Source organism: Pyrus communis, chromosome 7 (genome assembly GCF_041283825.1).
Source record: "Pyrus communis isolate YQ-2024b chromosome 7, ASM4128382v1, whole genome shotgun sequence".
In the NCBI taxonomy this organism is placed as follows: Eukaryota; Viridiplantae; Streptophyta; class Magnoliopsida; order Rosales; family Rosaceae; genus Pyrus; species Pyrus communis.
The window spans coordinates 8603732-8616376 of NC_142571.1; the positions used below are offsets into that span (position 1 = coordinate 8603732).

General features: G+C 35.1%; 2 long non-coding RNA genes and 1 pseudogene across 2 annotated transcripts in view; 2 read left to right on the plus strand and 1 right to left on the minus strand.

Annotated features, from left to right (window-relative positions):
• The first annotated feature begins 88 nt into the window (after nt 1–88).
• LOC148695657 (uncharacterized) overlaps nt 89–12645 on the plus strand; it is a 61651-nt gene continuing 49094 nt past the window's right edge. The window contains exon 1 of the long non-coding RNA XR_015964869.1: nt 89–267. This is a non-coding gene — a long non-coding RNA (uncharacterized LOC148695657). The remainder of the gene's footprint in view (nt 268–12645) is intronic.
• Nucleotides 263–1443, plus strand: LOC148695658 (uncharacterized; annotated as a pseudogene).
• Nucleotides 4983–7294, minus strand: LOC148695659 (uncharacterized). Its single transcript, XR_015964871.1, has 2 exons — nt 5574–7294; nt 4983–5483 (listed from the first exon to the last, which is right to left on the minus strand). It is a non-coding gene; the product is annotated as an uncharacterized LOC148695659 (long non-coding RNA).

The following is a 12645-nucleotide window of genomic DNA, read 5'->3' on the forward strand; positions in this document are numbered from 1 at the left end:
AAAACAGAAGGTTAATATCGTCATTCTAACCAAACGGTCATAATTATCGACACTCCACTTCTTAAATTCCTTTCCCCTCTCCCTCACACACTTTTTTCCGCTCTTTCTTCTTCCTTGCTTTCAAAGTCTTCCTTTGCTTCACACAAAATCCAAAACCTCCGCAGAAGCTCAACTGCTCATCAATGGCGGACTCCATCCCCTGCAGAAAGCCCCACTTCCCATTCTCCGATCCAAATCCAGAAGCTCACTGAAACCCGATTCGACACGGTAAGTCCAACACTATGCACTTTCTCCTTAAAGCTCTAATCTTTGCCGTTTTCATCGTCGTTCTTCCACTTTTCCCCTCACAAGATCCCGAATTTATCAACCATACGATCCTCACCAAGTTCTGGGAGCTCATTCACGTTATCTTCGTCGGCATTGCCGTGTCCTACGGCTTGTTCAGCAGAAGAAATACTGCTGAAATGGGGTTTGAGAATAGCTCAAATGTGGGTACTTCTGAGTCTTATATGCCTACAATATTCCCCGTTTCGTCGAATTTCGACGGCGGGTGTGAATACCCATGTGGGTATGGTGAGAAAAGAGAGGGTGAGAGTTGGAATTCTGGGTATTTTGTGGGTAACCCTGTTGCTGCTGTGGCTCAATTTTGTCATGAAAGCAATGTTTTTTATGCCCAATGCAAACCCAGTTTGGGGATTTGTGAAAGTGGGGCTGAAATTCATGTGGGTATAAAGAGAAAAATGTTACTCAAGCTTGAAACTCTCAGTATTTTCAGGGTGAATCAATGGTGTTTGTGGCTCAACCAAATTATGGTCTTGATGAATGGGGAAAACCCAGATCAATGGTTGATAATCAGCCTTTAGGATTGCCGGTTCAGAGTTTGAAATCGAGCTAGGAGTGAGTTCAGTTTAGGTTCTAAGGGCTCTTTTAATAGCTCTGATGGGGTTAGGAATGAGGATTTTGGTGATTTGGGTGCTATAAATTTAGAACAGAAGTTCAATGAATCTGCTGCATCACCATTCCCGGTTCATGGAAAGGGGGAAAAGTGTAGGTAGTAATGCTCGTCCTTTGCGTTTGAGGCCACTCTCAGTTGATGAAACTCAGTTTGAATCAATGAAAACTCGGTCTTTCCAGTCCACATTGTCCTTCACTTCTGAGTCTTCTTCTCAAACTAGTTCTCTGTCTTCGGAGGTGCTTAACTCGAAGGTGGAGAATGTGAAGAAAAGAAAGAGTCCTCATTGTCAAGGGTCTTCTTCTCCTTCAGGATTTGCATCATCACCACCAAAACCGTTGAATGAAAAAGCTTCAGTGAGTGCATTGCATTCGCGGTGCTATAGCATTGATTCTTTCCATGAGGAGAAGAAAGAGTCATCCTCTTCCTGCTCCATCTACATCACAAATCATCAACTAACAACAAAATCACGGTAATCACCAAAATTAAACCGAATAACAGAAATTACAAATATAACTAACACTCAGCTATTCGCTGTTGAAACTGTCACTGTCACTGTCACTGTCACGAGCCTTCCTCTCCATTGTGACGTCTGAGCCCCCACAAATTCAAACACCCAAATATTTATAGAATTTAATTCCAGATTCTAAACTTGATGTTTTTTCCTTGTTTTCTTTCAAGCCGTCTGCTAAAACAAGTCCCGAAATCTATCGATTAAGACCAAAAACATTTGGGCCTTAAATCGGTTTCATGGGCTAGTAAGGCCAATATGAGATTGGGCTAGCCCCGTCTCATTTGATTACCATTTCGTTGCACATTCAACGAGAAAGATTTATTTACTATTACAATCTAGTAATATTTATTTTCATTTATAATGATAGTTTGTAGGTTCAACTCATGTAAGTGGCTAATTCAACACTAAATTATGATATTTGGTTCATTGTGAGGCTAGCCCAAAATCCACATCTGTAAAGAAATGATAAAGACTAACTTGAAATAGGGTGATAGATAGTCAGATGTATTAAAAGCCAATTTTAATAGTTTCCCTTCAATCCCTCAACTGTGGCTAGATGTCTTTCATTGTGGATTTGGAATGCAATTGACCTAGCACATTTGTTTCACGTTAGTCTATCTCGCATTCAAAAATACCTTAATTTTTACATAGTGAGCACTACAAGTAGGGGTTGTAAACATGCTCGAAATAATTCGAATTAAGTTCAATCTTTTAGTGAAATGAGTTGATCTCAAAAAAAAAGGAAAAAAAAAAAAAAAGAAGTAAAGGTCGATACGGAACTTTGATATATTCAACTCATATATTTTGTGAGATAGCTCGAGCTTGGTTTAAGCTTGACTTGTTAGTTTCAAGACGACCCAATGGAACGTGGTACTAATACTATGATTATATGTTACATAAGGACTCGTTCATTTCAAGACTAGCACACGTGCATGACCACCCAACCTATCATTGAAGTATACAGGAGAATTTAAGCAGCACACCTCCTGAAGATTGTTCTTTGCATTTTCCTGGTTCTACTCAATTTTTTTAGATCAAATAACCACTCTTTGATTTTATATAGGTGAGTTTTAATGGAAATTTTTAACACAAAAAAATTTTCAATGAAAAACACATTAATGATTTTTAATGAAAATTTTGAAAAAGCTTCAGCTTTATGAAGAAACGATTGTTGGTATCAACTTTAACTTAATTGTGATACAGTCACTACACCTAAACTTTAACCTATTTACAATATTGTCATCGTCTTTTGTCATTGTAATTAAAGAAAATTCATTGTATGTTTTTGGATAAAAATTTGAAGTTCTTTTCATTAGTTTTTCTTTATGCAAATGGTGTTAAAAGAAGAGCGAAAATGGAAAAGGAAAAAAGTCATTCTAACCTTATACATCTTTGTATGTCACTCCTTACACTATAAATAAGAATTAGGACCAAAGTCATCCTCTTGCAAATTGATGCTTAAAACTAAAATGAATGAGGATTTCGTAACGTAATACTTTAATATAATTCTTTTTACCAAACAAGTGAAATTAGAAAACCTTCCGGCCCAATTTACCGATCATCTCCATGTCAATATGAATTTGAGAGTCTATATTTCTTTTTCTTTTACTGATATTTCAACACATATTTATGTAGTCTTTTAGTATCAACCCCCATACATTTTTACATGTCCTCTCCTAGCACTTGACCCGGTTTGAGATAGTATTTTATTCTTTTAATAATAACAAAAATGTGAAATTAAAATTGAAGATCTCTCCCAAAATTGAAAAGACAAGTGTTAATAGACCAAACGCTAATTCTTTTGATAAAGAGATTCTTAACGTGTAGCTCAAACGTTTACTTGAGGAAAAATGTTCAAAAACTCTACTTGTATAGCTAATAAGCCGCCCAACAACCCCCCCAGTGGTTTATGTTAAAAATATGCATGATGTGATCTTCTGAACATTACTCTTAACAGAACTATAAATGAAATAAAAAAAGTGCATAATGACATGTGGGTCATGTGATGATTATCAACATTTAGAGATGGATGATTTAATTTATCTAATATGTTTTACGAGTTGGTTATTACGGATTAGAGACTTAGTTAACCTCCCTATATTTGATTAATTAAGTAGCATTGCATTTACTTTGGACAAACAAAATAAATAAAAAGAAACAAATCCCATGAAATACAAAGATCATAGTGGAATTCACAATTGGACGATTACACATGCGGCAGCTAACATGCACGTCAGGAAGCTTAACAATAGCCGACCAAGACCCTCACGTGCTAATCGTAGTGCTTAAACATTTCATGACCAACTTGGTTTTACGAGAGGCTTATTAGAGTATGTCTAATGTAAAGACTCAATTTTAGACAATATTTTTATATTTGGATCATAAAAGGTGATGTGTTTGGATCTTAAAAACTCAAATTCTAGAACTCGTTTTGAGTTTTAAAGTTTGTGTCCTTGCACTAGAGGAGAAGATATTGGATTCAAAATTCATACTTGAATTTTAACAACTTGGTTGTGTAGTGGAGATGATTTGACTCACATCTCATTATTCCTAGTTGAGTAACAATTTTCTTAGTTGGCATGGGGCTCCATTTTCATCTCAAATCTCATATTGAAACTCAAATTGGGTCTGCATTCCTGCTTTTCAATCAAACACCCCATTGTTTTTTTTTTTTTTTTTCCTCCCAAGTCACGGGGGCAAACACATAAAATTCTAGCCACTTACAATTATAGTTTTAAAAAATTCTCTCTTTTATATATCTAGATAATTGATGTTTGCTTTTTTTTTTTTAGTAGTAGTTTTGGTTTAATTTGTCATTTTTGTGGTGATTAAGAATCTAGAGCTTCTAAGGTTTGATTATTTTCTATTTTTAACTTATCCTTGGGTAAGCACTTTTGATGAAATTATGTTTTTGCTCCGCTTTTTGGTATTTTTAGGCAATTGAAGTTGAATATGGAGAAGGTTTTGACATATTTAGACATGTTGGACTCTCAAGTTTGATGTGGTAATTAATTTATTGAGTTAAATGTTTATTAGTCAAATGGTGTTTTATGTTATGTTGGATATAATTTACTGATTATACTTTATGCTGCCATGACTTACTACTGTTAATTTTTACTTCGAGTAGGATTTTTTGTACGATAAAGTAAAAGAAGGTTTTCTTAAACAAAAAACAATATGCCATGAAAATTGATGATTTAATTGCGTAATATTGAGTTCTTTTCGGTGAGGGATTTCGAGTTTTCCGCCAAGTCTCAATCTCATTTTTAGTTGTTGAGTTGCAGGTAATACTGTATGGTCAATGTGATCCTATATCTATTTAATTAATTGTATTCTTAGATCATGTAGGAAGACTAACAAGTAGCAATGTTGCTGCTTTTTAAAAAACATAGTAACTTAACATGTCAAAATGCTATTTAAAAAAAAAAAAAAAAGAAAAAAAAAAGAAGGAAGCAAAAAGTGACTTGTGGTAATCTATTTGAACTTGAGAATGCTTTCTGAAGCAAAAATCTGAACTCAAGAGATTTAAACAAGGCGTAGCATAAGAAATTAAGTATAAACATCGATCAGACAATAATTCACTGTATAAATCTTTCTTTTAATCTGGAATTGAAGAGTTGCATATGCATATATAACTCCATTTTGTGCTTTCATAATAACTTAAATAAATACTAAATAGTAGCCTCGAGATAAGATGAAAATGGCACCAGTATTCAATTTCTATACCTACACTCGCGGACTATTACATTATCCAATGACTTTTGTAACCTAATATCAAATTTTGGTCACCAACCTCCAACGGCTATGCATATTATCTCCTATATTCACATTATTTAGTTATATGTTCCAATTAAGCATCAAGAGTTTATAATTAAAAATAAAGGGACTGTGAACAGAAGTCTCTTACTGCTCCTGATGACGAACATTCATGTAGTCTTTTTTCCCATCACCATTTTCCTCTTCCCCCTCTTCTTCTCCATCCTCATTTTCTGATTCTTCTTCCTCCCCCTCGCCGTCCTGCTCATCATCAAAGTCACCTTCTTCCTCCATCCACATTACAAATCATCGATTAACAACAAAATCACCAAAAGAAAACCGAATAATTACCGAAACCCAATAACAGAATTTACAAATCAAACATTCAGCTCATCGCTGTCGAAATAGCCATCGTCTCGAGCTCACTGTCATTGTCACGGGCCTTCCTCTCCATTGTGACGTCTAAGTCCCTACAAATTCAAAAACCTAAATATTTACAAATCAAACGTTCAGCCAAAAAACATTTGGACCTTAAATGGGCTTGGGTATTCATAAGGTGAGCACCATATGTAGGGATTGTGAATATGCTCGAAATGAGCTTAAAAGAAATACTAGACCAGTTTAAAAAAAATGAGTCGATATGGAGCTTTGGTATGTTCAACTCATAAAGCTAGTGAACAACTCATATCTTTAATGAGATAGCTCGACTTGTTCGTTAAAACTTGGCTCATAAGTGTACTTTATCTCTATTACCAATCCAGAAATACTTGTCTTTGGAAAAGATTCAAATAATTAGATAAGCTCATGTTGTGAGTTGCCTCACTATCTAAAGTATGAAGAAGTTTTTCGAACGGGTGAGCAATCAAGCGAGCGATCGGTAGGAGCAAAAACAAGCAACTCGTAACAACAACACAACAAGAGGAATTGTTAATTCAAGGTGATCGATTGGTTTGGCCAACTGATCAATTGTTAATTCAACCAATCGATTGGTTTTGACCTACCTTTGTTGCCTGTTTTCTCTTCCTTTGTCTTTTCCCACCCCCTCTCCTTGCCTTTGGCATAAAGGCCTTGAGAGCTTTCAGTTATATCATCTAGTTTAGCATATGACTGAAGAGCTTGAATTACATCTTCAAGCTTCAGGGACTCTTTTCCAAACATTAGATTTGTTCGAAAGTGCTTGAAAGACGAAGGTAGAGACCTCAACAAGATGATAGCCATATCATCATCTTTGTAAGTTTCTTCGACCTTTTGAAGATTAGCTATGCAATTCTGGAACATGCATACGTGATCTTCAATATCATCTCCTTCTTCTAGTCAAAGCTCGAATAGTTCATCCTTTAGAAAAAAGTTTATTGGACACGGTTTTTCCCATTTAAACATTCTCCAACTTTTCCCATGCTTCCTGGGCAAACATCTTTTCGGTGATGTGTGACCAACCTGATCATGTGAGATGGATCTCGATGGAACTCTTGGCCTTCTTGAGAACCTTATTCCATGCTGCTTCTGTCATGCTTTCCAGCTTCTTACCATCAAGTGCATCATCCAAATCCTGCTGTATCAGTACGTTCTTCATCATCCTTTGCCAGTCCGTGAAGTCATCCTTGCCGTCAAAGGGCTTTAAGCAGGTCCTTGATCCACATTCATCTTCCCTTTTGACATCGTAGAACACTTTGATCCTAGCTCTTGATACCAATTGTTGAAAAACCCGCACACTAGACCTTGTTCTTTAATGTAACCAACGACAATAGACTAAACTAGCAAATATTAGAAAACTTAGAAACACACAAAAATTATACTGGTTCGGCAGAACTTTTGCCTACGTCCAGTTGTGATTTCTCTAGATAGTGAAATCATCGCTCATTTGATTAATAATAGAGATTACAGAACTTTTGCAAACCCTAGAACTAATCTCAAAACTCTTGGCTGTCTAACTATTTTCTTTTTCTCTGTAAAACTCTTAGTTGTCCCAAGGCTAATTGAATTCCTATTTCTAAGTGGACTAGGAAATTACACTTATCCAAATCCAAATAGACTTCTAGAAATCCAAACCTAAATTGAATAAGGAAACTGAAATTCTTTCCTAATCCCTCTAGGACAAGAATCGATATACCTCTAGATTTCCTAAAACAATCCTAAACCAACTAGGACATATTTGACGAGCCAAAATCCTAACAATGTAGATAGTAGAATATGATTCTTCTTCTCAGAATATCTAATTATGATTTGAGTACCTTGACAGCAACTCAGAAATCCGTGACTAATCCTCATCACCATCAATGTTCTTAGATGACTGACATCTTAGATCGTTCAGATTTACCTACAGAACAAGATATGTATTAGGAGAAGTTCATGAACACATGCAGGCATGAACATATGCAAACAGTACAAAGTAGGACAGTCAATTAGACCATGGTAGCCTAAATGCCAATTTTTTTGCTAAATCAGGCTAAGGTTTATATGAGATCAAGCAGGAAAGATTTGTGCCGACATCTTAGGGCAATTTGAAATCTGGCTTCATCTTGGCTATCCTCAGATCAACAAAACAAGGCCCAACTGATTTACCTTCCATGTCAACATTATGCTTTTGACAACTGCAACAAATACCTACCTCTAGAGTGTGATTTAATTGATGTTTCTGTAAGCAAAATCCCAAGGTGTCTAATGTTTGTCGAAAACAACTGTATTTCTAACCAATTGGACTACTTTGAACTTCCCACCTATTACGCACAAGCCATCACCTATTGGGACTGGCTTGTCCTCAATCAGAACAATGCACAAACTTCACAACAATTCAGCAGAACTAAAGCTGATGTTCCAAGATTTACATTTAACAATTGAGCCAGTCCAAGCTCAAGCTCGATGCATTGTGTTTTGGGATAACCTTGGGCAAGGCTGAGCTCAATCCATTCCTCTTGATTAACACTTTTACACTCTTAATGATAACTTAGTACCAGCATAATCTGACTAATTATAGCAACCATTGTAGTGGAACTTCTGAAATTTGGGGAACCCTCACAATCATATGAAAACTTGAGCATTTCCTTAAAGTTTGATTTGACAAAATTGAACTCTATCTTAACTAATGGTATAGTTATAAGCCAAACACACTTTATGAGAATGTAAACGGTTATTAAAAACTTCAAACACAAAATGTAAATCACCAAGCATAGCTGCAAACCTTTCACATATTGGCAATTCTTATCATGCCGAAAATGATAGATTATGCACAAGAACGGAAAGCCAAATTGTATTAGAAAATAAATATAATAGTTTGATAAATGTACTTTGCACATACTATGTGTTGCTTGAATAATGGACAGGTTCTTCTCAAGTAAAGCTGCAACAAGAAAAATATCCCGATGTGATAAATGTTAGCATATACAAATGGCAATATTAACAAATCATAACAATGTATAAAGCACTTATCATATTACAACAAGGTATGAAGCTAAACCGGAAACCAAGTAGTAAGAGGTAGACAAAAAAAAAACTTTTGACAGCCATACTTCTTGTAGTTCTGCTAGTGAGTCCAAAGTTCTCTTGATGAGTCAACTAGATCAGAATATGCTGCATTGATGACACCCTCATGTGAAATCGCAAAATAAAGACCTAACTGGCTCCTGCATCAACCTCTCAAGTAAGAACGTAATATCTTAACATGTAAAAAATCTATAAAAAAATAAAATTAAAATAAAATAAAATAAAAAAGCAAAAGCAAAAGCAAAAGCGACCTGCGGTAATCTATGTGAACTTGAGAATGCTTTCTGAAGCAAGAATCTGAACTCAGGAGCTTTGTCTCAGAGAGCCTTCAGAAAAATGAAAAACAAAAGGCATAGAAAATGGGTAAGAATAAACATCGATCAGACAATAACTCACTATCTAAATCATTTTGTTTTTCAACTTTAAGGATTGGCATAAAAAGAAGCTTTAAACAAGGAGCAATAATTTCATGTTGACAAACAAAACCTATTTCATGGATATTACAAGAACTATTATTTTGAACAACACACCTTTTGGTTCTTCACTACTTGACCGTTAAGAAGATTCTAAAATTGATCATTTTTCCTTGTTTTCTTTCAAGTGAAACAAATTAAATATACATATATATAGAGAGAGAGACCCTTGAGAGAGGCACAGACAAGCCTCAGAAGAAGCTGCAGGGTTTGGGTTTTGGGGGTTTAAGCTAGAGATGACAATTCAAAACATTAAATCCAATAACCGTGGACAACCGTCCGGAGAACGGATTTGGGTATGAAAATTTGGGTAACTCCATAAAGTGCTATTCGACGAGCTCGAGAGGGTCGAAGAGAAGCTCCGGCAGGTCGGAAAAGAACAAATCGTGCGGATTAGAGGCACTCAAATATTTTGGATATGAAAAAAATCGTGAATATTATTCGGTTATGGTTTTGGATACGGCTATAAAGATCCTCATTCCATAATCGTCTCCAAATCCGACCCAAATAATATATATAATATGTAACATAATTTATATATAATATAATATTATCATATAATATATATATATATATATATGTGTGTGTGTGTATGTACATGTGTGTGTGTGTGAATATATATATATATATATATATATTTACAGACACACGTAAACCAAAGATGGGGAAAACAAAGGCAAGAGAACTTTTCTTATAGGAAAAAGGAAGAATAATAAAGATAACTAATGAGAAAAACATCAAGAAATCGAAATCACAAACTTAGACGAAAAAATATGTATACCTAACATTTTCTAAAACTTTGGGGTAGAATACTTGTTTATATGACATTACACCAAAGCCGTACATATAACAAACGCCCTAAAGACTATAATCTGACATCTTGGATAAGAAATGAAATAAGAAGAAACATACAAATGTTTCGCATATGTTGATATTCAATATGAACTATACTACATAAAATACGTCCCTGTTTCTACGTTGAAGCCTTTTGATAAATTACTTTCTACACATTCATGGAGCCAATACTTTGATTGCCCAAGAAAGCAACTAATTGTTTCACACTAGAAGCCAAACTCAACGTAGTGTGTTAAGTGCCCAGAAAGACCATCAGGATTAGGCCTTGCAAGGATGCAATGCTGTCCCAGACTTACAAGGGAACCTTGTTGCTTGTTCTTTATATTCCCAAAATCCCATTCACTAATCATACAAATTGGATTCCTTCAGGAATATAAGATACTCAACAGCCATATTTGATTCAAACAAATCTCTCTAAGGCCTGAAATGGATAGTGAAGGCCACTGTTTATTTGTACCCTAACAAAGCACAAGTCTAGGTAACTTGCCTATAATCAACAACATCTAAAAGGATAAAGATACAGAATGCACGCAAAGAAAGGCCACCAAAACCGTTGAATGAAAAAGCTTCAGTGAGTGCTTTGCATTCGCGGGGCTATAGCATTGATTCTTTCCATGAGAAGAAGAAAGAGTCCCTAATTCAAACACCCAAATATTATACAATTTAATTCCAGATTCTAAAATTGATGTTTTTTACTTGTTTTCTATCAAGACGTCTGCTAAAACAAGTCCCGAAATCTATCGATTAATTTCCATTTCGTAGACCAAAAACATTTGGGCCTTAAATCGGTTTCATGGGCTAGTAAGGCCAATATGAGATTGGGCTAGGCCTGTCTTATTTGATTACCATTTTGTTGCACATTCAACAAGAACGATTTATTTATTACTATAATATAGTGATATTTCTTTTCAGTTATAATGATAGTTTGTAGGTTCAACTCATGTAAATGGCTAATTCAACACTAAATTATGATGTTTGGCTCATTGTGCTGCTAGCCCAAATCCCATACCTGTAAAGAAATGATAAAGACTAACCTGAAATAAGGGTGACAGACTGTCAGATGTATTACAAGCCAATTTTAATAGTTTCCCTCCAATCCCTCAACCATGTAGAGGTTGTAAACATGCTTGAAATAATTCGAATTAAGTTCAATTTTTTAGTGAAATGAGTTGACCTCAAAAAACTAATAATAAAATAAAATAAAATAAAAATAGACTCGTTAGAGAAAAAAATAAGTCAATACGGAACTTTCATATAATCAGCTCATATATTTTGTGAGATAGCTTGAACTTGGTTCAAGCTCGACTTGTTCGTTTCAACACGACCCAATGGAACGTGGTACTAATACTATGATTATATGTTGCATAAGGACTGGTTCGTTTCAAGACTAGCACACGTGCATGACCACCCAACCTATCATTGAAGTATACAGGAGAATTTAAGCAGCACACCTCCTGGAGATTTTTCTTTTGCATTTTCCTGGTTCTACTCGATTCTTTTAGATCAAATAACCACTCTTTGATTTTATATAAGTGAGTTTTAATGGAAAATTTTCACACAACAAAATTTTCAATGAAAAACACATTAATGATTTTTAATGAAAAGTTTGAAAAACCTTCAATTTTATGAAGAAACGATTGTTGATTTCAATTTTAACTTAATTGTGATACAGTCATTACATCTAAACTTTAACTTATTTACAATATTGTCATCGTCTTTTGTCATTGTAATTAAAGAAAATTCATTGTATGTTTTTGGATAAAAATTTAAAGTTCTTTTCATTAGTTTTTTATTATGCAAATGGTGTTAAAAGAAGAGTCAAATTGGAAAAGGAAAAATGTTGTTCCAACCTTATACATCTTCGTATGTCACTCCTTGCACTATAAATAAGAATTAGGACCAAAGTTGACACACCCTGACCCAGAAAGTCCACTTGGACCCTGAATCGAGTTGTGCTGGCCGACACCTGAAAGGTGACGAAGCCATAAAATGTGATAGAGTGTAGAAAAATGTGAATAATTTGAATCTAAAAATTTTAAATACCAGAGTGCGTTGTGAGCGGGAGCGAACCCATTTCACACACGACGTCAGAGCATAAGTAAGGTACAGAAGTGTGGGTAAGAATCATACCCTCAGAAGTATCCATCAATACTAAGATTCGCCAGATATCCTTGTTGATACAAACTCAACAGTTAAAACCTGGAAGGCACCAAACAGAGGGTGTGAGTGAGCAATAAAACCAAGCTTCCCAAAGTTTTTACCTCTCTAAAAGTAATCCCCCTCAATATAAAACCCGTATCGTTTTCCATAAGACAATACAACATATATACATATATCCACACCATACTCAAAAATGGCCAAAACCACGGTTTACCATGTCCATTAACTCCACAATGCATTAATAAGTAAGCCAAATGAACTTAATCAATACAAAATGATATATCAGTCGGAGTCACCTCAGTGACCTGTACAACCTATCCATATCTCATCAATCATGGCTATCATATAAGTCGGAGTCACCTATAGTGACATGTACGACTTATCTATATCTCATCAATCATGGCTAGCATATAAGTCGGAGTCACCTATAGTGACCTGTACGACTTATCCATATC